We start from the raw sequence: 26,376 nt of genomic DNA, 5'->3' as shown, positions 1-26,376 counted from the left end.
AGGGTAAAACTTTTGAAATAAAAGAAAATAATCCATTTAACGAAGAAGATTGAAATATAGATGGATATTTCACATGTATGCCAATACCTACATCTGAGTATGTCTTTAAAGTTGATGTCAATGCATTTCTTACTAAATCGTTAAGACCGTAAGTAAAAGTACAAAGTAAAGCATTTGTTTTAGTAACGATTGCTTGTCCCTTCATGAAACCACGATCTAAAAGCTGTATATAATCGAAGTAGTACGTATAGGATGAGGTAAGTTCTTACTGTGCTGCACTGCACCTGGCACATTTCAGGGCTCAAACATAAAGAAGATAGATAAAAGCAGCAGCATCCTTTGCAGCACTGGTGTTCATCTAGGAAACCTTCTGGATATTATCCCCTGACCAAGACTTTCTCCCTTTTCTGTTATTATAACTGCTTTCTACACTAAAAGGGAAGGGATTCACTTTAAGTCCCTAGTAAACACTATGCTTAATTAAAATGGAAGAATTCATCTTTTTCTTAGCAGGCCTATTGTAAACGTGCTTGTGGCACAAGAAAGAGTCCATCTGTCTATTTCTCTCTCTCTCTCTCTCTCTTTCCGAGAAATATTGCTATTTGGAATGCAAAATAATGGAAGATTCTCCCCCCCACCCCCAAATGCAATGAAAGCTTCAATTCCTGTTATTTTCCCTAATGTAGAAGCTTAGCATATTGAAGGGCTGAATGAAAATTGTAGTAAAATGTGATCTCGCGGTACCTATTTCTTCCTTTTCTCCCTTCCTTCACTTGTTTTTGTTTTGCCTTCTATTCTCTTTCCTTCCCTCTCTCAATCATTTCCTTTATTTATTTAATGATACTTATTTATTGTACACTTATTATGTACCAGACACCATGCTAGAGAGTGGAGATACCAAAATAAATACTAAATAGTTCTCTCAAAGTTTAAATCAGTGACTACGTACACAAGTGAAGGTAAGATTTCAGCAGGATGATGTCAGGTATACAGAATTTTCTCTGACGACAAAATGGGAGAGGCTCATTCATCTTGTGAAGGAGCACATACACAAAAGGCCACAGAGGAGGATGGCATCTTAACAGTCTTAACGGCTGAGGAGGGAATGCAGGAGGAGAGCAGCATGCAGTACTCTAAAACCCTGACTATTCAAAGTATGGTTCCTGGATTAGCATTTGGTCACCTGGAAATTCATTAGAAATGCAGAATCTCAGACTCCACCCAAGATCTGATGAGCAAGAATATAGGATGTAGCAAAACTTCCAGATAATTCGCATGCAAGTTAAAGTTTGAGAAGCGTTGCTCTAAGAGGTCTAGGAAAGATGAGTGGTTTAGTTGGCATGTATTGTGACTTGGGCAAAAACGAGTGGTGGGAAAATAAGACTGACAAATTGTGAAGTCTTTCAAGACAGGGAGTCTAGGCTTGTCCTTTAAGGAAATGCTTAGTTTGATGGAACTTTTTGGAAATTGGGGGTAATATTTTAAAATACCAAAGATAGACATAAATGACTACTTACATAGTCCCATAATTTAGTAATTTAGTGTATGTCTACTTTGCATTTTCTCCTTCTTCTTTTTCTTCTTTTTTTTTTTTTTGTTCAGAAATGTTATCAGGAGAAAATTGGAAAGAATACAAAGAAATATTGGGATTTATCATTATTATAATTTTTATATGTTTCTATGTTATTTGGCAGAGCTTTAAAAAACACATATTTAACAATTTTCACATTATCATTAAAAAATTTGACTTAAGTCAAAGTATTTCTCTACTTCTGATGAAAATCGGAATAGCACATAACCTTAACTATATATTCTGCATTATCATTAATATACCAGGGGTGCCAAAAAAATGTATACAACTGGACACTTTGGTCAATGTTGCTCAAGCAGTAGTTTGCCATAATCAGAAGTGTGTGGACACTGATGGTAACCACTTTGAGCACCTCCTGTAATTGCAGAAGTTAAATGTGACTTGTATACATCTTTTGTTGTCGGTATATATTGAATATTACAATTTTAATACAGTTTTATTTTCTTAAAATGTGTATACATTTTTGACACCCTCTGTATCTAGTAAGAAAACTGACCTTTAAGAAAGAAATACTTGACTTAATCATTATATTTCTAGCTTTATATTTTAGAGTTTAAGAAAAGATTATTACTGTTTGTGTTGTTGTGTTAAGCACCATATTTAGAGTGCAATAACTTATGTATTCATATTTACAAGGAAAATAATTTATTCCATAACATTTTTACATTTACTGACAGCATTCATGTTTCAATCTTTTCAAGAGGTTTTTAAAAATATTATCTCTTCATATATAAAATTCATTTCTTGAATTGTTTAGATGAAAGCACATGAACAAAAATATTAAGTAAGGTCATTATATTTAAAAAATAAACTATTACTCTAATCACTGTAGAAAAGGCTTTAGAATCTACCTGGCAATCCAGTTATTCTTGTATAAATAAATGGTAGCCTGACTTCTGAGTGTAAACAAGTATCTACATTTACAGAATACATTTTGCAGAACTTAAATTTCTCATTAAAAGGAAACAAAACAAAATATTAGAACATTTCTTAAATCTGGCAGTGTAGGCTAAAAATAAATTCTATAGTGGCATTCATGCCCATAACTTTTAAAATATGGGAAACTATATAATTATGTGCTTTTGAATTCAGACTGATGTGGGTTTAAAGCTCTGGTTTGTCACCTTCTTCTGTGTGCTCTCTAACAAACTGCGTAATATTTCTCAACCTTATCATTTGTACTTGAAAAAAATATATAGTCGCTATTGCATGTGGTTGCTGTAAAGGTTAAATAATATATGTATAGCCCTTAGCAAAAGGCCAGGCACAGTAGATCCCAAAATAGTAATTATCTTCTTTTTCTTCTCTTCATCTATCTGTCTCTATCTCTATGTCTATCTCTATAGCTCAACACAAATACAATATGGAACTCATGCATGAGTCATGATGCTTCTTCAAGGCAACAGTGATCAAGAAGAGCTGGGTGTCAGGACTTTAGGAAAAAGCATACCTGGAACAGGTGCTGGAGGGTCAACTTGCTAGGGATGATATGATATGTTGTATAATCTATGTAAAAAAGTTTGGCCATAATTTGGGCACTGAATTATTGAAAGACCAATTTTGAGGTTGAAGAGCTAAGTCAGAAAGTCTGATGGTGAGAAATTTGGGAGCCATTTGTGAAAAAAAAATGATCTAAAAGGATTCTCCATATGCTTACAGGGCCTCAGGTAAGAATGTGTCTCAAAGGAGAAGTCAAATGATCTAGAGTATAAAGAGGTTCACCTATTATAGCTGGGGTATAATAAGAATTATTGAGGCATGTCCTGGGAGATGTGAAGCCCTAACTGATGACAGAAAATTAGTCTGAATACTAGAGTAACATTAAGCCTTCAAGTTGGAAGGTCAGGTGGCTTGAGTGGGGAAAGCTGTTGGGGAAGTACAAATTATGACTTCCAGTTTCTCCTAGGAGAACTACAGTAATCTTGATTTTTGCTGACTCTTGCTGATAGTAACTCGGTTAATTTGCTTTGAAATATTATACCATAATATCACCCCAGTTAACCAAGCAATAAAAATTAAGACAGGAATATTAAAAAAAATAATAATCTCAAGGAAACCCAATCCCTTCTTGGTGTTCATTTACATATATGTCTCACGATTTTCACATTTTTAAATGAAAAAAACAAAAAACAAAACTTGGCATTTTATGCTTTGTGTAATATCCACTAAAACATGTATTGAAGTAATTCAGAAGGAAATAATTGTTTTAATTCTATTCACTGAGACAATCTGACTCTCAGAAAGACCTGAACTAGATGAGAACAGTAAAATTACTTAAGTGTATATGAATATATATGTATACTGGTTGACGGTTAAAATTAATATAAGATTTACAAAAATTTAACTGATGAAAACCTACTTCATTATTCTTAAACACTACAGATATAATATTTATTCAGAATGTCTTAAGGAAATCATATTTAAAGATACTCTGGGAATATGGTTGGGGAAAATGTATTTTTCTCAATAAACATATTTTCTCACTAGAGAGTATAAAGCTGTTTGTGTTGATTGAAACTAAGCACATGAGACCAAACCAAAATGCTATAAATTGTTAGGTAGAAAAAAAAATAGCCTAAAGCAAAATGTCTGCAGTGTGTTAAATTAAGATAGTTTAGTAAGGCATTAGGGGGAAAAGCTATTAACTGAAAAACAAAAAACAAAAACAGAATTTCTACTATAATACTTTTTCCATACAGCATTCAGGCATCTCTGTGAAGACCTCTAGTAACTCTGTTAGGGTATGAGATCATCTCTGTTTAAAGTACACATAATGGGGAGATCTCCTTTATAATGATTACAATCTCTTTCCAAATTACTATCATGTCATAAAGATTTCCCCTGCTTCCTTGTAAACAAAAAGTCAGAAATATTGCATCTGATACTCCTAGATTTAGTTGATTTTCTTTTCTGCTATGGAAAACTATAGAGTGAATAGATGGAATAGACATTTCATTTCCAGCACTGTGAAGATTTCATTGTGATCGTTTTTATTAACTGTAGAAAGTAGTTACGATTTAAATGGATAAAACTAAAATTCATTTTTAAAAGTCCTCAAATAACTGTGACTTTTTACATTTAGCCTCCGTTATGGAAGCACAAGAAAGAACTAGAAGGAACTTTAAGTAAGTTGTAGTTCAACCTCTTCCTCTGACAAATGAGGGGACCTGCAGCAGGAAAGTTAATTTAACAAAGGTGGCAGAGTCGGAGCTCAAACTCTGGTCAGTGGGTCCAGAATCCAGGACTATCTTTCTTTCACCAAATTGTTTTAGTAGTTCTATTATAAATCATTGTCTTAAAAGCTGTATAACTTTTGGAGCATTCATTAACCATTTTATGTCCCTGGTTCCTCTGCTATATTCATATAACTGAGACAATCCATAGGAATAAATGAATCTACGTAAAGCACAGCTCAGTGCCTCATCCATAGTTAACCCCAATATGCACTGATCTTTATTAGTAGCTGAAGATGTCGCTACTCTTTTTAATATAGACAAGTGAAAGAATAATTATTACAACAGTTCTAAAAATAACTAGAATTTTTTGGGGGAGGGTGGGGGCTGTTCTCTCTGTGTCAAGCACTCCTCCAAGTGTTTTACCTGGATTAATTCTATTCTTACAATAATCTCATTACATACTAAAACCAAATAGTTTTTTCCACATTGAGCTGAAATTAAAATTATCTTTTTATTATTTTGCTCTATTTGTTTTTCAACTCATTTATTTTCGTTTCTTTTTTTTTTAATTAAAGTTTATTGGGGTGACAATGGTTAGTAAAGTCACATAGGTTTCAGGTATACAATTCTGTAATACATCATCTGTATATCACATTGTGTGTTCACCACCCAGAGTCAGTTCTCCTTCTGTCACTATATATTTGACCACAGTTACCCTCATTTCTTTAAGCAAAATAAGAGCTGTCACCTTAGTTCTTGCTATTGTTATGTTTCCTTTTGCAGCTCTGGTATATGGCCCAAAAGAATAACAAGAGTATAAAACACTTCTGGCCTCCCTGCCTCTACCACTACATTTCTTCCTCCAAGACAAGGACATTGTTTTGGAGGGAAAAACACACTCTGAAAGGATGAGGACAATGTTCAACTCTGAGTTTTGGTTTACTTACCAAGAAAATGATGTGGGGCAGGAGGGTAAGTGGTGGAAGGATAGAGGGTTATACTGGATAATCTCTGTAAAGCTTTAAAATCTAATATCTGTGCTATGATGTTGTAATTTTAAGACAGGCAGATTGGTTCCCTTACAGGTTCTTGCTATGTATCTTTCTATCTTGGGCAGCTTCTCAGTGAGACTGATGAAACTACTCAAGAAGTTAAGACATTCCAATGAGTTTGAACAGCATTTGATACACCTGTTGTCAACCTTATGAGGTTCCTAAATTCTGGTTTTCTTAACTTCGATATCTACTTTTTCATCCATCAGTTTACTGCAGACTTTAAATTCAGTGTCAAGTTTCAATTACATTGATGATAAAAAAATATTTAGTTGTATACATGCGTTTCTACCCTCAGCCCTATTTAGGATTCATTTTTAAGTTAGCATGAGATATATGACTAGTCATAGATTTATAAGCTAGATTTAGAAATTCAGAAAATCCCAAGGCTGCTAAACCCACTTAAAAACTGTAAGAATTCACTCTTACATAATAATTTCCAGTTTTCCTTTAAAGTTACTAAACACAGTTTAAATATTTTTGTGATTCCTTTATCTTTTAGTCATTATATTGGAAAACATTTTTTTTGTTATACTATGTTAAAATTATGTCACAGAGATTTTATTCCATCTGTGAAAATTTTAGAGCTCTTGAAGATTTGGGATAAAATCTACACAAACACAAAAAAAGCTTCGTGTCAAAAATGTATCAAACTTTTTTTCTTTTTGAAGTTAATCATTCTAATCATCTTTGAGATGCTATACCGTGAAAATTGGGAGTTTTGAAATGTTCTTTACCTCCCTTTTCAAAAACCAAGGTATGTCATTTTGAGGGATTTCACCATTCTTCATTGCTGAAGTTGTTGTGTTTTAAAAATGGGAAATCATCCTGCCAAATGATAGATGACAGGCACCATGCTAAGTACTTTACATGACTTAATTTTTAATCCTTACAGTTACACATGTTGAAGACATCATTATTAATTCCATTTTGTTATACGGTAATTGAGGCAAAGAGATGTTATTTAACTTGCCTACGGAAACACAGCTACAAGGAGGCAGAGTTGAGCATTAAACCCAGAATACATGATTACAGAATTTCTTTTGCAACCACTACATGACCTACCTCCAAAAGTAGCTATTACTTTATGTTTTATGTATATTGAGAAGAATTTCTAATATGATTAGATAAATATGTGTTTAATAGATGAATGATTAACACATTATATGAGTAAGCCTAATTCGAGCATTACATTAAAGTTCACCTAAACCGTGTCATTTTTACATATTTGAGAAATAAATGCAAAATAAATTCTTGGTTTTGAAATCATTTACAATTTGGAAATAGGAGTGAAAATAAAGTTAAAGTAATGAGATTGGATTTCAGAGTTCCTGATTTCTGGGGGTGGGGGGGTGAAATATGTAAAATTCAATTGAAATATTTCCTGGGGCATACAAAGATTAAAAGAAAATTAATGTGAGTATGTGGGCACAAATAACATTTCATAGAGCTTGTCTGTGATTATCATTGTTCTAGACTAACTAAAATATTAAACAAGTATTGCACTTCCATGCCTCCAGTTTTCTAGCCGTTCTCATCTTGGTATACTGCATAAGCTAAATTCCTTCTGCTCCAGGGACTTGGGTCCTTATATTTTATGAGCTTAGATACAATGAAGTTTGCCCTGAAACTGGAGTTTGTCCAGTGTTTCTGATGTTCATAACTGGGAGGGCATTTGTGATGATGGTATCTTACCATTTCAGATATGAGACTGATCAACAACATAGAACTTCTACTAAGATTTTATGCACTATTGTTTCTGACAACCTCTGTTAATGTAATTCTTAAAAAGGAAGTTAACGACCCAGTTTCAGAAAATAAGTAACCCTAAATATTGTCAATAAATGGGGCAGCCAGATGGCTCCGTCGGTTAGAGCGCAAGCTCTTAACAATAAGGTTGATGGTTGGATTCCCACATGGGCCAATGTGCTGTACCCTCCACAACTAGATTGAAGGACAATGACTTGACTTGGAGCTGATGGTCCTGGAAAAAACACACTGCTACCCAATAAAAAATGTGTATATATATTTAGTAAAAGTTGTATTATTTTAGAATTCATTTATGGTAAACATCAGCCCAAGTGTGAATTTAAATGGATATGAACAGGCTTAGTACCTAATGTGTGCATTGTGGCATTGTAAAATATTTGAAAAATTATTCCTTAGTTATACTAAGCTAGTTAAATCATTAATCTTTCTAGTAACCTGTCTTTTATAGTCTTACAATGAAAAAAAAAAAGAGAGCATGCATTAGAGTAGTTCAAAAGAGAGGATTAACAGCCAGCATATGGTTATGTATCATCAGTCTAGTTCTGCCTGTCAACAAATTCTTACCCCGTGTCTTTCTATAAATCCCATCCCCATCGCTTCATTACATAATTTGGCTTTTTTGATAGTGCATGGATGTGTCAGGCGTTCTTCTTCAAGACTTTTCCACTAGGTGCTCACCCCAGCTGGAACTCTCTTCACCTAAACATCTGCTTGACCAACTCCCATAGCTTCTCAGCTCTTTGCTTATGTCTTACCTTCTCAGGGAGGCCTGCTTTTATCATCCTGTTTAATACTAAAGTCTACTCCCTGCTTCACCTCTAGGGACACTTAAAATCTTTTAACATAATGAATAAATTTATTATTATTATGTATTATCTATCTTTCCACAGTAGTATTTAAGTGTCACAGACAGGGATCTTTGTTATGTTTTCTAAATTACCCCAATTGTCCAAATAGCACTTGGAGCATCTATGCTAAATCAGTAGTTAAATGTTCATTGAATGTATGGGGAATTTACTTTTTTTTGATCCATGTATCTACAGAGTTCTCTCCAATCTGCACTATATTAATTTATATTTGTAAATTGTATAAGAGGTACTGGCTTCAGTGATCTATCAGATAACATAAATTCATTTATTCCTATTAAAGTTAAATCAACAAAAATCTAAAATTTCATTTATAATTTTAAGAGTTTCAGCATTTTACCACAGTGTAACTTTTGACAACACTAAAGAATATGTGTCATTGTGTTTTTCTATTAAATGCCTAAGCAATCATCAGTGGCAGAGACTTTATATAAATAAATAAATAAATAAATAAATAAATAAATAAATAAATAAATAAATATTGATTTCAGAATATCCTTTAGAACAAAGTTCTCAACTGGACAGTGTCACCTTTCTATCAAGATGACAAAGATTATTTCAGGATAAAAAGTAAAGTGATATATACAAGTTTAGAAATATAAATTAAATTTGATTAAAATAAAATGAATTATAGGAATCTATGAAATGAGAATAGCACCAAGTTAAAAAATGGTAAAGTGACATATGAATATGAATATATATGATTCTAAGTGATATTCAATGGGTTTCTGATACTGTCACTGACACTGTCAATTCCTTCTTTTTAAGTAGAATCTCTTGATTAAAATCCAAGAGAAGCTACACAATGCTTCTGTTTAACTTTTTCTTCCTGCTTGTCTGGTCCACATTTTGTTCATCCTCTTGCCTGTTTCGCAAACACTTCTGCATTCATGGTCATCTGTATTAAGATGTGTTTTCATTTATCAGGTTTGCTATTATTCGTAGAAATCTCAACAACACATTTCGTCAAAGTTCCCTTTAATGACTCTTTATGAATTACACTGCTAAAGGGGCTTTGCAAAATGCTTACTGCGACTTAGTTATTACCCAAGAATGGGTGTCTCACTCTACTTGTTAGGTGCACTTCTCCGTGTTGCCCTCTTTTTGCTGTGTCTGCAGGTTCTCTGGTCAACAGTCTTTGTAAACTACTTCTGTATTCTCTGCTTCACTGAAGTAATAGGAGGAGTTTATGTGCTTCTTGTTTTTTGGAAAAAGAAGTTTACTCTTTAAAGTGAAAAAGAAACTACCATGGTACAAGAACACAGATTCTATTATATCCACGTTTACCACAATTAAACATCACTGAGGGTTGTTACAGCTTAAGGGCTTTAACCGTTTGTGCATTTCATAATGACTGTGTGTGTTACTTGTGTATGAGCATCAACCCTGCGCCACACTCTCTTCTAGACTCTGGGGAAATAGGCACGAATAAAACTAGACAGTGGGTCTTATCCTTATGGAGCTTATAAGCTAGTAATGATGGTTATATTATTTTGGGTTAATATGTGAGTGTGCACCCATATATAGTAGTCTCCCCTTATCTGTGGGGAATATGCTCCAAGACCCCCATTAGATGCCTGAAACTGCAAGCAGTACCTAACCCTATACAGGCATACCTCAAAGATATCGCAGGTTCAGTTCCGGAGCACCACATTAAAGCAGATATTGCAACAAAGCAAGTCACACAGTATTTTTGGTTTCCCAGTACATATAAAAGTTATATTTACACTACACTGTAGTCTATTAAGTGTGCAATAGTGTTATGTCTAAATAAATAATGTACATACCTTAATTAAAACATACTTTATTGCTAAAAAATGCTAACCATGACTTGAGTCTTTAGAGAGGTATAATCTTTTTGATGGTGGAAGGTCTTGCCTTGCTGTTGATGAAAATGCAATATCTTCGAAGCACAATTAAGCGAAGCACAACAACATGAGGTATGCCAGTATATACTGTTTTTTCCTATAGATACGTAACTATTATAAAGTTTAATTTATAAATTAGGCACAGTAGGAGATTAAAAACCAGAACTAATAACAAAATAGAACAATTATAACAATATACTGTGATAAAAGTTATGTTGATGTAGCATTATTAGGTAAAATGAGGGTCACTTGAACCCAAGCGCTTGGTTACCGTGACTGTAGGTGAGGTAGCCGAGATGACTACCAGGAGACTAACAGGCAAGGAGTGTGTACAGTATGGCAAAGCTGGAAAAAGAGAGGATTCACGCCCCTCAGATGGCTGAAGATTCCATCATGCTACGCAGGATGGCATGCAATTTAAAACTTAAAAATTATTTACTTCTGGAATTTTCCATATAATATTTTCGGACTACAGTTGACCACAGGTAACTAAAATCATGGAAAACTAAACTGGCAATAATGGTAGACTACTGTATATAATATCACCTTCTGTTATTTCACTAAAAATAGTGCATTAGGTTCTTGCTTCCATTTATTCGACAAAATAATGTATTTAAATAATTTTTTCCTCCAATATCAGACTTTGAGTGCAGAGAGCAATGACAGCACTCCACTGATTTCTACTAGAGCCATATCTGTGTGGGGAGACATTTTTAACTCCTTTGTTTGATCTTTGCATTACCAAAAGTTTTATATGGGCACATACTTAGGCACTTAAAAAAAAAGAAAGAAAAAAAAGAAAGGTCAAGAGAACAATTGGGAGTTAATTAGTAATAGGATAACCACGTGCATTTTTTTATTTGGCTTATGAAACAACAAAATGTGTGGAGTATTATTTTGTTAATTACTTGCCTTTCAAATCTTTATACTAATTTGAATACTGTGCCTCGCATACATTTTAAGTGAAATAAGTTGTGTCCATTATTATTTGTTTGTTTCACTTAGCTAAGCAAGCAAATGTTATAGAAGGCACATCCTAAGATTCCTAATTCTGGAGGTTTATAGGTACAGGGGTATATTTGTGCCTGTTTTGTTTATAGGGGAAAATAATTATTTTAGCTATTAAAACTATTTCAAACCAAATAATCTGTTATTCTTTTATTCTCCAGTAGTCATGTAAAGGCTATTTCTTCACCATTGATGTAAGTCATAAAAAGGAGCTTTCTCCAATGCAGTCTTTCAGGAGAGCTTGAGATTTCAAGTAGAATGATGTCTATATGATCTATATTGAGAAGTTGCCATCTCTTTAACAGATGGGTTTTTTTTTTTTTTAATCATTCTTCTCTATTTTACACTCTCTGTAGGTATGTAATTTCTTTTAAGAAGGAAATTTCTAAAACAGCTAGCACATCTCCCCTCTCCCAAATCTGGTGCTAATATATTTGTTCACACCTGTTTTATACAAAGAGATTTGGGTAACTTCCTGTGTTTTAGCTAGTGAAGTTTAAGGGCATCTTATATACACTGGATTTGAAAGATTGAAAGGGCCATCATTCTTATAATGAGTACCATTAGTTTATATAGTTAAAAGAAACTGCCCAAAGATACACATTTAAATACTTCAAATAAAGGTTTTCCCCTTTAAGTGCCATCTTTCCACAAGAAGTGCCTAAAGCACAAAACTGAAAACATTTTCTAAGAAAGCTTATCTTTCCCAAAGCATTTTTTTGAATCTATATTGCTAATAATACCTTGCAGATGACACATAGAGTTGCTATTTATAATAGCTTACACAAATGCTCAAATGCTTTTGGGATCTTCTCACTATTAATCTAAAGTTTTCATCCAAAAATTATTCAGACTCATGGAGATCGTTAATCACTCGAGGCAACCACTATCTCATTCAGTTTTCCTCTTATTTCCTTCTATTTCACCTTAGAGTCTAGAGCCCAGGATAATCATCAGGATGATTTCAAAAACCTTTCAACTTTCTGGATCCTCCCTTCCTCTGGCGTACTTCCTTAGCAAAGCCTAGACTCTGGATATCATCTACATAAGGTGTAACTGCATCTAGTAATTAACAATGTGTTGCTGGAGAAAAACAGAGAGTTGTGTTTAAATTTATGATCACAAATTTGAAATTTGTTCTCATCATGTCCTGAGAATCTGAATCCTTCCTAATTTAGAGATTTTTATACCAGCTGTTCCCTTCTTATAATGATATCCCCCACAGTTTCCATAGGGTTATAGAATTATCTCCTTGCCTTTCAAATCTGAGTTGAAATGTATTATGTCAGAGGCATTCCTGAACACTTAACCTAAAATAGATATCAAGTTGCTGTAAGGTCACCCAATTTTAATTTTCTGCTTGAGATTCACCGCTAAAACATATTTTTCTTATTTATTTATTTGCCCATTCATTCATTCATTCATTTATCATTTTATGTACTGGCTATTTCTTCTTACTAGAATGTACAGTCAGTCCATGGCAGCAAGTGACATCTCTGTCTTGTAAAACTTTATATCCACAGTACTTAGAACAGGATCTGGCACTTAGTAGGTGCCAAACAAATACAGAGGGTGCCAAAAAATTGTATACACATTTTAAGAAATGAAAATTGTATTAAAATTGTAATATTCAATATATACCAATAACAAAAGATGAATACAAGTCACATTTGACTTCTGCAATCACAAGAGGTGCTCAAAGTGGTTACCATCAGTATCCAGACACTTCTGATTATGTCAAACTACTGCTTGAGCAACGCTGACCAAAGTGTCCACTTGTACACATATTTTTGGCATCCCTGGTATTTGTTGAAAGAACAGAATGAAGAAGTCTCTACAATTCTTATAAAATAGGTATTTATTTGCTAGATTTTATAAACATGCTTTTAACATAAAAACTCTAACATGTGCAATTCAAAATCATTCAGAAGAAAAATGAATTAATTGGTTCTTTTCGCTCACTGACCTCGAACAAATTCTTTTTCAGGAAAATTAGAAAATTGCACTAGGTATTCTCAAATATCTCTTTTAGCTCTAAAATACTGATATTTTATTTGTTTTGAGAAAATTAATTTTTACACCTCTCAATTTTAATATTTGAGCTTTGTTTTCTAATCAGTTTCAACTTAAAACTGGAGTCATAATAGTGACCTTTGCCTATCTTAAATTAGTATCTTGGTGCTTTTCTTTAAAAATGTCCCTTACCTATTTTAAGAGCTTTCCAAAATATTAAAGAAGTCACTAGTGACAATATAAGAGCATTATTTAAACTTTGCTGTAGATACTTTATATTTTTAATAATTATTATCTTGTAAATTGGCATAGCTTTCAGCATATCCATTTAAAGTTTCCATTTTTAAATATAGTATTTATAATGTACAACTCTATATTATCTGAACAACTTTATTGAAGGCTCGATATTAAACAAATAAATCAGATTATGTCAAAATCCACTGTTGGAGATCTTACTTTATTAAATGTGTTTATTTCTGTTATTATTAATTTCTAGGAACAGCAAAACACAACAGAAAAATAAATGTGTAGTCTCAGACAACAACTCAGAAAATACACCATAGTTTAAATTTTCATCTGATAGGTCAATGTTCCATAATGCAATTGAATGTCCTCTCAAACTCAAAGACCTACCTGAGAATAAAATGACAATTTCCATTTCCCCTTAGTATCTACTCTAATTTAACTGCATCTGCACCATGAATTTCTGGAAATTAGATCTCTCTTGAAAATTTATGAACATTAAGAAGAGAATGTTACAACTACTTTGGGTGTATTTTTATCCTCCCAATCTGATAATAACATCTTTCAAAAGTCAGGCTATGCAGATTCTCGTTCAAACTAGCCCAGTGATTTGATAGAGTAAGAAGGAGAAAATTAAATAAATTCTATGGCTACATTTGGCAAAGGTTAACCAGGATGTACCAGTTGGGAAGATATATTTTGAAATTAAATACTGTGTGTTAACTCTAATGATATTATTCCCTGATTTATTCTGTTTGAAAGTGTAGTCATGGAAACATTAAGCACTGTTCCTCATGAAAAAGTAATCTAACCACAGCTTGAAGATCTAGGGTTATTTGTATGGCAGAGAACTGTTCAGAAATGGTATATTTTAATCTTAAGGACTTCAAACCACATTGTATCTTTTCTAACCAGGGGCATACACACAAAGCTGTGAGAAACTTTGAAATTCCCTAGGGACTCCCTTCCTACCCACCCTGCCTGCCACCAGGGAATGTCTGCATTAGCATACGCTATTCTGTTGCTGATAGTCATTCAACCAACCCACCCAACCCTCACTTTGGTTTTCTGGCTTATTCATTCATTTAACACATCTGACTTTGTGTGCCTACTATGCACCAAGTCCTATTCTATGTGCTGGGCCAAGACGGACAAGGTCTATTTCTTATGGTGCTTACATTAAAATATTATACAAAAATGTAATTTTATATAAAGATTTATAAAATATTAGCATTGAAGGAAACATCTTAAGAAATCATTTAGCCCATCTTCCTTATTTTGTTTGTGTGGAAACTGAGGCCTAGGGATAGGGAAAATGATTTCTCACAATTACACCGTTAGTGAAGGTCCATAGTCCATACAATGCCAATATTTGTTCTACTTCTCCACATATACATCAGGATGATTACCTATCCACCTTTGCTTTTTAAAATGTCCCTTTCCTCTTACTCTTTCATTGTGTCCTGGTTATTCTTTTACTGTGATGTGTATGACCTGGTTGAGAGAGTTACACTTTTCAGTTTGTTCTTTTCTGAGTCACCTTCAATTTCAGGTTCTTTAATTGTTGTCTGACACCATAGGAACAATCTTGGCTGCAAAGGAGGCCAGGTGAATCCCCAAGGTTTGCTGCTCTGCGCTTCATTTCTCTGCTGTTGCTAACTGTGTGACCATTTGGCAATGGTAGACTCAGTGCCTTAAGATAATTAGTTCTTCCTCAGAATGGCATGGTTTTTAAGGAGGGAAGTATGCAACATTTGTTTTAAAACCCAAATCTATCATTTATAGAATATGACCCATTTTAGTGGCTCTTTGATATTTTTCAACATAGTTTACATGGATAATGTCCTCAATAAAGTGGTCTCCTTCTGTCTTGTTTCTAAATTATTTCTAGTACCATCCCAAACACAGCTTGTCCCAAATCAAGAGAAATTAAAAAAAATCTTGACAGAAAAGCATAAAGTACTACCAATTAAGTATAAAATGAAAAATAATTCTAATTAAAGTGAATGAATTGTATTTAGTGCAGTAATTACGCACTTTATATGAAGTAATTTTATTTTTATAGATGTGAGTACACTTAGCACCCAGGATTTATAATAAATTACTACATATTGAATCTCTTGGGATTTTCCTAACATTTTAATTCAGTCATAAAAATGTAGAAAGCCATATTCAAATATGAATTCTAAAAATATGAATAGAAAATTTTCAGTATGATTGGGTGAAAATTTATTTATAAGTTCTATGCATATATATGTATCAGATAATCTAAGTACAATGAAGTTGAAATATTTATTAATAAATGTAACACAATTCCACAAAGGGATTTGTTTAAACATACCAGAACAATCAGATCAGGACTTGTTAATTTTTTTTATTGTTCTTTTTTGTATAGGTAATGAAACAAAAATCAAAACCATACATAACATAAAAATTACACAAGTTGTGATTGTGTGCTTTATAGTAGGAAATAATATTTTGGTCTTCATTAACAGTTCCTGGCACAGAGCTCCTAAAACCCTTGTAATTTCCTAAGTGATAAACGTTAACACAAGTGCTATCACATGCTTTTCCAGTATTGTAGGAAATAATTTCCTACTTAATAGCCAATGGGATGGTTCTCCTTTTTGATAGAAACTGAGTAAACCAGTTCCCTTTGGTTTGGAATTCAAAGCCCTTGAAACTTTGGTTCAGTTCATACTTCTGACCTCATTTATAATTAATATTATAATAATTAACATTAATAGTATAATATAAAGTTTACACATTATTATACTAATTATATAATAATGTATATATTTGTGTCACATTGTAGTACATCAAAGTATACAATGCTGTACATTCAGGGCTCCCTGTGTTGGTCTCTATAACAAGAATGTCATTGTACTATCTTTGCTATAGAAATCTTTAAGAATGATAGAGCTCAAATGTTGCTATCTCCTGGAACTTTCTTAAATCTTTGCAAAGGGAATTCATACTCCTTTTCCTTACACTTCCTTAATCCTTTGAACACTTATTAAAACATTTGCCATGGTATACTCTCTGTGTTAAATATCCACATGCATCACTCTCAAATATTATGGCTTTGGGTTTACAAAACACTGTACTTTTTTTTTTTAAGGGTGCTTCAAACAGACTTTAATAAATGTGTGTTCCTGAGTTATATTTAACCATCTTGATTTGCACTGTCTTTATAATGAAGGTGAAATTCTGAAGAAAATTTTGAAAACCCAGGCTTAGATTAGGATTCTTTTACTGATTATAGAAGATTACTGCCATTATTTTGTGTAATTATATTTTTGTTTCAAAATTCTGCTGTGTTCCACTGTCCCCACGTGTTGGCACTGTACAATGTAGAGGAGAGAGTTAACAGAGCAGGTATAATATTGATGTTAAGATGGACCTGCTTGCAGGGTTGGTTCTTGGCTGGTGCCCGGGAACTTGGTCCCTCAATACAGGGGAACATTTTCCTGTTAAAACGCACCAGCTATTAGCATATTAACTACTTACACCACCACTAACCCCATTTGAATTGTTGAACTTGGGAACACATGACGTATTTAGAGGAGAATACAGAGTCTAACATTGAGGTTGGGTACAGAAAAGCCAACTTGAGAGCAGGGGCAACTAGCCAGCTGGAAGAACTGCAAATGTGCATGTGACACAAGCGCCGAGAATAAATGAAGTAGAACAATTGGTTGTGGAAAATGCTGGAGAGATTAAGAACTTATTCAATGACATTTTAAAAGAACTTGCTTCAGAGAATTTCCCAGTGGATACATAAATTCTAATGTCAAGTTTGCATTTTATATTCAGAGCTTTGAAAATGCATTCTTCTACTTTTAAGGAATATTCTATTTATAGTGCTCATTAAATTATCCTAATTTGGCCATGGCTGAAATATAGCATTATGTTTTGAAAAATGGTTAGCCAATTGTTTTTTATTTATTAAGGTTTTTTTATTAAATGATAAGATTATCATTGTTATTATTATAAGGTTCTCCTTATAAATTAATATTATTTAATTAAAATTCTCAATATTTCCTAATAAATACTTTTTGTTTATCATTTACTTGTCAACACTCGATAATGACCAATGCTCCTCAACCAAACTGCGGGAAAGGATATTGATTTTAAGAGCATAATATAGGTGATTGGATATTTTCTATTGTTATTATAAGGGTTCATGGGGAATTTTAAAGACATTGGATAAAAGGAGAAAATATTCAGAGCTACCAAATGTTAGTAAATCTTCCTGAATCAAATGTTGACCCAGGTCAGGGGGAAAAAGGAGTTTGTTAAAGAACCACAACTAAAACACCGAATGAACACATAGTTCAGCAGCCTTAACTATGGCAAGAAAATTGATCCTAGAGAAAAAAGCAATTACTATTTCTGTTGGCATTTCAGTGGTGATAGAGGTCCACATAAACTTGTCACTACTCAGACTAATGAGGAGGCTTTTAGAGATCTGTAAAACAGGCTTTTTTGAAAACCATGATTGTCCTAAAGCATAGAAACATGTTATAACATAGGTTCAGATCTTACATAAATGTCTTAAAGAAAAAAAGATGCCAAATATAGACTCATGCTAGTTGGCAATAGTTTTTCAGAAAACTGAAAAGTAGTCACATAAAATGATACAATGATTGATGTGTCTCTAATGAAATTATAAAGTTTTGTTTGTTTTTAGTTACTTGACTCTGAGTTTATTTCTCTATTTTTCTAATAGAATTCCTCTTATACTGCTTTCATTTTAAAAACAAAGAACTTACTTACATCTTATCAATCACATTTTGTATTCAGACTACTGAGTTATTATCAAATCCTTACCATATTAAAAAGAGATTCGGTATTCAAAGTTAGGATTGGCACTCTGAAGATATATACATATTACCTTAATAAATGAACACAAATCAAACCTTTCAGTAAACACACACACACACACACACACACACACACACTCCAACTTAAATGACTTGTTTATACATATATACGTATATATATATATATATATATATATATATACGTATGTATATATATACACGTATATATATATATATACGTATATATATTTATAAATATATATACGTATTATATATATATATATAGGTATATATATACCTATATATATATATATATACCTATATATATATTTTTTCATAATCTACAAGCAAAATCAAGAACGGTTGAAGTTTAGGGAATTGCTATAAATAATATAGAGAGGGCATAAACCATATTAGGATGTGACCAAAAAAAAAAAAGTGTTCCCAAATGTAGTTCTTTGGCAATCTTAAAATACTACAGAAGCAATATAATAGTCTTTCAAATTCCATGCCTTTTTTCTTTAAAAAACCATGTATCACTTTCTACTACTAGTAAACATTTCTTATTTTTGCATAGGGAATAGATTTGGCATCCTGTATTTGGAGAAAAAAATGACTGTAGGAATTATTATAGAGCAGGATACAGAGAATGACAAATCAAACTTCTAAATTCCTCATTTTGGAGAAGGCAATATTGCATAGTGGTTAAAGAGAGAGCTAGTTCAATTCCCAGATCTCCCACTTAAGAACTATGTAAGCTTGAGCAAGTTACTTAAACTTTATAAGCTTTAGTTTTCTCATCTCGTAGATGAGAAAAATCATACTTACTTAATAGTGTTCCATAAACTAATATGTTCAGCTCATGGCATCTAAGACCTGAAAGGAAGAAATATGTGCTTTCTGCAGCTTGCAGGCCAGAGAAGAGAGTAGTGCAAGGAGGATAAGACTTCTGAGGAAAAGAGTGATGAAATAAAATTTGAGTAAATAAGAATGAGCATATAGGATTGGAAGCCTGCCCTAAGACAAGCATCACTATGATTTAAAAAATGAAATACTTATCTGGAAATGACATACCTATCTGAACTCCAGACCACGATAGCTGTATGACAGAAAATAGTATAAGACAATGAGCCTGGGTTTGTGAAGTGAGGGAATTTGAAGACGTTTGTATTTGACATGAAGCAGAAGGGGGATGGGATGTTACAATCAGGCACACTTGACACAAGTGCTACATGTAATGGGCGATGATGGTAAGCTTCCATAGACTGTATGCCACTCAGTTTACCTGCTAAATTGTCCACATGAGGTTGTTTTTAAGACTTAAAGATATAAAAATTCACATGCATAAATGATGATGATCTTGTAATATTGACTGAATGAAACAACAGTCATTTTATAGTCATTCTCATACTGACAGTCACTCTCAACCTGAATCTATTTACCTGGGGGATAGTTCTAAGAGTTCACAGTCCAGACAGTACACGAGCTTGTTCTTAGAACAAGAGCAAGATTCAAGAATTACACAGGCATTAATGAAGGTGAGTAAGAGCAGCCTTTAGACTTTCAAACCCCAACTGACTTTCAAGGAAGACCAGAAACAATTACTCCGGGGTTTCTTATTGTTATAACTTCATAACATCCCAATCACCTTTCAATTATATTATTAGCCTCCTTTCTGTTCTCCTGGTATTACAAGAAATAAAAACTCTCTATTTAAAAAGAGCAGAGGGAAGTTAGAAATACTGTATCCTCTGCAGATTTGTTAGCACAGAATTGTAGCTTGAAAAATAGTTGGTAGTAGTCATGAACAGAAAGGCAAATGGACCAAATATCTGAGACTTAGACTTAGGGAAGGAAAGAAAAAAATCAGTACAAAGTCAGCCTAGGACAAGCCAGAAATCCCTAGGTTTGGGGAGCAGCTGTATTTGTGATGTCATTCTCTATCATTATTTGCCAAATCTATAGAGTCTCACTGCATGGAATTCTCATTTCAAAGAGGGATAGCAAAGTTTGGGAAGATAACTTTTGTAATTGCTTCCCTATTCCATATGTGTAAATAAAAAATAAATAAACAAATAAAAAAAGTCAAACTGGAGAGAGCTGCCCTCTTGCTGGTAGTAATAGCAGGTGCGTGGAGAAATTTTGTCCATTAAAACTTACGGGACTTCACAATTCTTTGTCACATGTGCACTTAGGAAAATCTTTTTCCAAAGGTTTAGGATTTCTCCAAGGGCATTTTTTCTAAATTTATTCTCAAACCACTTTTAAAACTATTTTGTGAATAGTCAATCCTATTCCATTTGAACTTGGGTTATTTTCCATTATTTTACTGATTTATATATGCTAAACAACCTTGCGAGAGGAGAACACCTACAGAGCTCAACCGTCAATGTAGCATACTTGAAATACTTTAAGCTTTATATATAAGCAAGGTATTCCCATCTTATTAAGTTTCATAGATTTTAAAAATCATGACCTATTATAGTAAAGATGAAATTTTAGCTATTTAAATGAGCTTGAAGGCTTGACCATCAAAATTATGTTTTCAATACTCTATAGAGTAAAGAATCAATATTTTTAGCATTCATTTGTATGGTAGAAGAAAACATTAATAGCTGTTCTTGCAATATCATATTAGTTATATACCTATCTCTATCTTTATAGAGAGATGGATAGACAGACGACAGATGGATTGATAGACGAATAGATAGATAATAGAGATATATATTTATGTGAAATGGCACAAAAGTTCCTTTTCTTTAAATGTTATATCTAGAAGTCTACTGCCCCCTTTGCCACCAAAGTGTCTAGGAAAAGGATTTGAGGTCTTTGATTGGTCAACATCAGAGATGAAAGCGTGCCGTGCAAGCTACCTTGTTTCAACTTCTAGGTCACACACATATGGTCAAATAAATCTTTATAGAAGGTACCATTAAAGAGTAGGTACGGACTACCTAGTAAAGATCATTAGCCTAAGAAGTTTTCCAGGTTTATCCAATGAGAAAACCAGTACTATACCGGAGATAGTCTTTTTTTTTTTTTTTCCCCCAGGGAGAGACAGTTAAGGAACTTACACGTTAGCCACATTGACATAATGATGGCATTTAAAAAATGTAGAACTTTCTAATATTAGAAAAACAGGTGCTATCTTATTCTTCAGTTGAACTTTAAATTACCCTAGCAGAGCAGTAGGTGGGGTGACCCTCCATCATCATTAGAATATATACCAACCTTCCTAACACCCCCTTGTGTAGTATCCAAGTCTACATAAAATAGAAGTGTGCAAGGCTGTAACTAAAGATCTTAACTATGATTCATTTGCTTTCCAACTCATTTTAAAAGTCTGGGTGTTCTAACTATATGACTATATAAAGAAAAGTATCCCAAAGAATATGCTCTCCATCTACTCCTTTAGCTATTATAATTTCTCTATTTGAACTGAGACCATTTAAGCATTATATTTCTAGTCCTCAGTAGCTCAAACTCTTGCAGGAATGTTTTATTAAGTTGAAGTTTAGTGTAGTCTTTTTTTAAACTTTAGGCTAATATAAGTAATTCTTACATAAAATAAAGTTTTAAAAGTTCTGTAAGTGGTGGTAGAATATAATTATTTTCAGACTCTGGTGCATTGCCAGGAGCGTAATGAATGTGCAACTGCATTTATTCATTGCTTTTATCTTTACCAGACATATAATTAGATGATATAGAATTAAACCACTTCCAAACATTCTTTTGAATAACAAGTTTATTTGTTTGTATGTATATTCTAGACACTGAGCACTAGTGTGTTTATTACATATGCTAATATCTCTAGATTTCTATCTTATAAGCTATAACATATATGATTATAAAATATATTATTGTAAGCTATTTTACATGTTTTTTTGGAAATAGAAAAGAATATTATAAGTAAAAGTCAAATATTTAATTAAGTGGGGATGATTATTCAAAAATAAATTTTAAATACAAATATAATATACATAGCATTTTAAAATTTGCATGAAAATACATTTTCATAATAATAGCTTCCAAAAAATCTTATAATTATACAAGGATCAGAATTGTGTGTAAAATCTTAGCTGCAGCATTAAATATACATGGTAGCTTTATGCACTAAAATAACACTTTAAACTGTTACCTTTTTCGATTATGGTTTATACCGTGTTTGTTTTAATATCTTTTTGATGTGTTTACATTGTAAAACTTACCTCTATATTACCAGAATGAAGAATTTTTCCCCACTGGAAAATATAACTTAAGCTCTCATTTTATCATATAGTAATTTTGTTAAATATTAGGTTAATGCAAAGGTAACTGCGTTTTTTGCAATTATTTTTAACCTTTTAAACCACAATTACTTTTGCACCAACCTAATATATAATTTCTGTCTTGGAATCCCTGGTACCCAGCCTTTAAAGATAATTCAATAACTTGGGTAGAGAATGGCACACAATATACTTATTATTTTAATAAATTCTGCCATGTTAATCTTTCTAGATGTTTATTTCATAGCAATGGTAGTATATACATTTTAAAAAATAAGGATGGTAACCCTGCTCTATTCAACGTATGTATCTCTTAGAATTACAATAATATAAAGACTATTTTTTCACAAAAACCTCCAAAACTAGTCTTCTATAACAATTACATCAAGAAGTTATTTAATTATCTTGTATTTTCTCATAGAAAATACCTTTTGAAAATTGGTTTTATAGTTTCTGATGAAGCATGAAGAAAATAGAATTTCAGGTCTTTTCCTAGGAACTGCTGCCCTTACTAAGGTAGATTTTTAAATGTTATTATTCAACCATCACACTAATTTAGAAGATAGCTTTTCTAGTACAATATTACTAATATGAACAATTGTTTTACTGTTTTAAATTTGTAAAAACTGGCCTTTTAATATTTGCACAGAATGAAGCAACATGAATGACATAATGTGCAAACCAAAATATTCACTTGAAAGTCATGACATGGAATGAATCCAAGCGATATTATTTTGTGAGCGTCCACAATCTCTTACTGAAAATTATCTTTTTTCAGAAAACTTCCCTCTTTCTTTCCTTCCTTCCTTCCTTCCTTCCTTCCTTCCTTCCTTCCTTCCTTCCTTCCTTCCTTCCTTCTTTCCTTCCTTCCTTCCTTCCTTCCTTCCTTCCCATTTTGTGAATGCACTAAAATTTACCCAGCTATCTTCATATTGATGGACCAAGAATCTACTTTTCGTATTTTGCCACTATCAGCAATGCTTCAAATAAATAATTATACACACATCGTAAGCACTTGTGTTTTTATATCTGTGTGATAGATTTCAAGAAGCAGGCTGCTGGGTCAATGAGTGCATAAATTTTGATTTTAGCAGATGTTGCCAGAATGTTTTTAAAAAGGTTGTTCTCACCAATATCTTAAATGTCCTCATATACACAAAAAGAAAGAAAAGATAAATGTACGTGGTGATGGATGTGTTAATTACAGGGAGAATCTGTTCACACCGTATACATATGTTTATCAAATCACTACAATGTACATTCTAAATACCTTACAATTTTATATGTCAATTATATCCCAATAAAACTGAAAAAAATGATTGTGAAAATTCACACTTCCACCAGCAATATATATATTTTCCCTGCATCCCAGCAATTCCTGTTACATGTTTTCAAAATGTTTCTGCCAATTTAAGGGATACATATTGTTAACTCTTTTAGTTAAATTGCATTCTAACAACTAGGAAGTTTGAATATATTTTGATATATTTTCCATTTGGATGTATTTCCTTTTATTTATTTTTGATATGGTTTTCTTTGGGTGCTTTGTCTCCTTCCTGGCACTTGTTAGGGGCTTTTTGCATATTTAGATATTAACCTACTGTCTGTCCTTTCTGTTTCAAATATTTTTCTCAAGCACTTCTATTCTCAAAACATTTACAAATGTATAAAATAACACTTGTAAATCTTGACCTTTTTCTGTTTATTTATAAATCTAATTTTCATCATGTACCCTAAAAAGAAATATTTCTATCTGACATGAAATTCCAAATAGGAGAGACCTAGAATGTCATCAATCAAAAAAAAAAAAAAGCTCGTTTGTTTCCTTCTGTTTGAAAATATTATTATTAGAAAGGAATGAAATGGTTACAGTGCAGGGGGTAGTTCAAATTTTTTATTTGTTTTCAAGGAGACAGTTGTTCAAAAAACAAAACAAAACATGGAATATTGAAAAAAGATGCTAACAGGATTAAATACATGGTGATGGAAGGAGAACTGACTCTGGGTGGTGAACACATAATGTGATATATAGATGATGTATAACAGAATTGTACCCCTTAAAACTACGTAACTTTACTAACCATTGTCACCCCAATAAACTTTAATTTAAAAAAGGGGGGGCTAGGAGTCATCTGTGCTATGAACCAACTGGAATTCAGAGACTCAAAAGGTAAATTATAAATGATGTTGGTATTTAGTCCAACATTTGCTGCTTTATCTTCCATTCTGACTTTCTACAGTTCATCAGGCTACTTTCTAAAGAACGTATTGTTCTACTTGGCTAAACAAAGCAAAGATAATTAGATTGACAAAGTCACTTTGTTAAGCATGTGTCATTGTACCTTACTAATCCTAATTTGTATAAATAAAAAATTTATACTTCTAATCAATGGGTTTATGGCAATGAAAGGCATGAGTTCAGTGTAAGAACTATCTTAAATAGAGTTAATTTATACAAAAAAGCATTAGCAGGTTATTAAATGGTTTAGTATATGTATTATTTTCAATTATATATACTGTCTACAGCTGTATATGTATATATATATATGTATATGTATATTATGTGTATATGTATATGTAAGCCTGTGCGCACATACACGTATAAAATATCCCGCTTGATTGCAAAAACAAGCCAATGAAATAAGTAATGCAGTCATAAAAAGCCTAATTTTATAATTGAGGACAAATATTTAATTAAGTTCAGATACATGACTGCTATGAAAAGTCAAAGTAAACGAGTGGTAGTCTAGGCCAATGCCACAGATAACTGATTCTGTGTTCTAAACATTAAATATCAAGTTATGGTATAAATATAAATTAGAAAACATTTCCTAAATTACAAATGAATTGGTATTTCTTTTTCCTATATCTTTGAGAAACATTTGATAAAATTTCCTGAAATTAATCTTATTATTTATGTAACCAGAGTGAACATTTCTCATTGCAATGATTCAGTGCTGGTACTTTAGTTCTTCACACTATTAATGTAAAGATGTTGTTCAATTTGTTTTGTCCACAAAGAATGACTCAATTTGGTAACGGTTCTCTCACCAGTTTAAGTGCTGAGATTAATTTATTTTGCTTATTCTGGCCCATTACTCATTAAAAATTTAGAAAAGAAAGGAGAAATAATATTAAGAAAGTTATCATAATGTCTTTAAAAATGGAAACACATTTTTTTGTGTGTTTGTTATCCGCTATTTCCACCAGCTTCAACTAAGGTCAAGCTCTGGAATGGGACAGCAAGGACTAAATTTCTAATTTCATCACTTGTTTCTTATGTGATATTGAGTAAGTTATTTAATCCTTCTAATTTTTTTTTTATTTCATCGTTGGTAAACATTCACAAGATATGCCATATAAGAAACTAAATTGGTGCAGTAAATATTATTTTCAGATCCACTACTGTGACTGCCTTTAAATATTATTTGCTAGGATAAATAAATATGTTGCTGGGAATTATGGGGCTTTATACTTGGTTGAATTCTGGAAACTGGTTAGTCTTACAATGAACAAAATATATCTTCATTCCTTATTGTGTTGACCTTCTCTCACATTTAAGATTTGTTTATTAAATGGATCGATATTAGTGACAGTCACTCCTAGTTAATAATAAGAAAAGCTATTAAGATGTCCATGTCTTTAGTATTCTGTGCTTGTAAGGTCAATTGTTAGTCTTTAAAAATTACCCTGTAACT

General features: G+C 32.5%; 1 protein-coding gene across 2 annotated transcripts in view; it reads right to left on the bottom strand.

The window, feature by feature from the left end:
- Positions 1 to 26,376, bottom strand: part of CCSER1 (coiled-coil serine rich protein 1) — a 1,122,560-nt gene that overhangs the window by 353,091 nt on the left and 743,093 nt on the right. The gene's annotated exons all lie outside the window — the stretch shown is intronic.

Source organism: Rhinolophus ferrumequinum, chromosome 5 (genome assembly GCF_004115265.2).
Source record: "Rhinolophus ferrumequinum isolate MPI-CBG mRhiFer1 chromosome 5, mRhiFer1_v1.p, whole genome shotgun sequence".
Lineage (NCBI taxonomy): Eukaryota > Metazoa > Chordata > Mammalia > Chiroptera > Rhinolophidae > Rhinolophus > Rhinolophus ferrumequinum.
The sequence above is the reverse complement of the archived record's forward strand: the minus strand, read 5'-3'. Positions and strand labels throughout refer to the sequence as shown.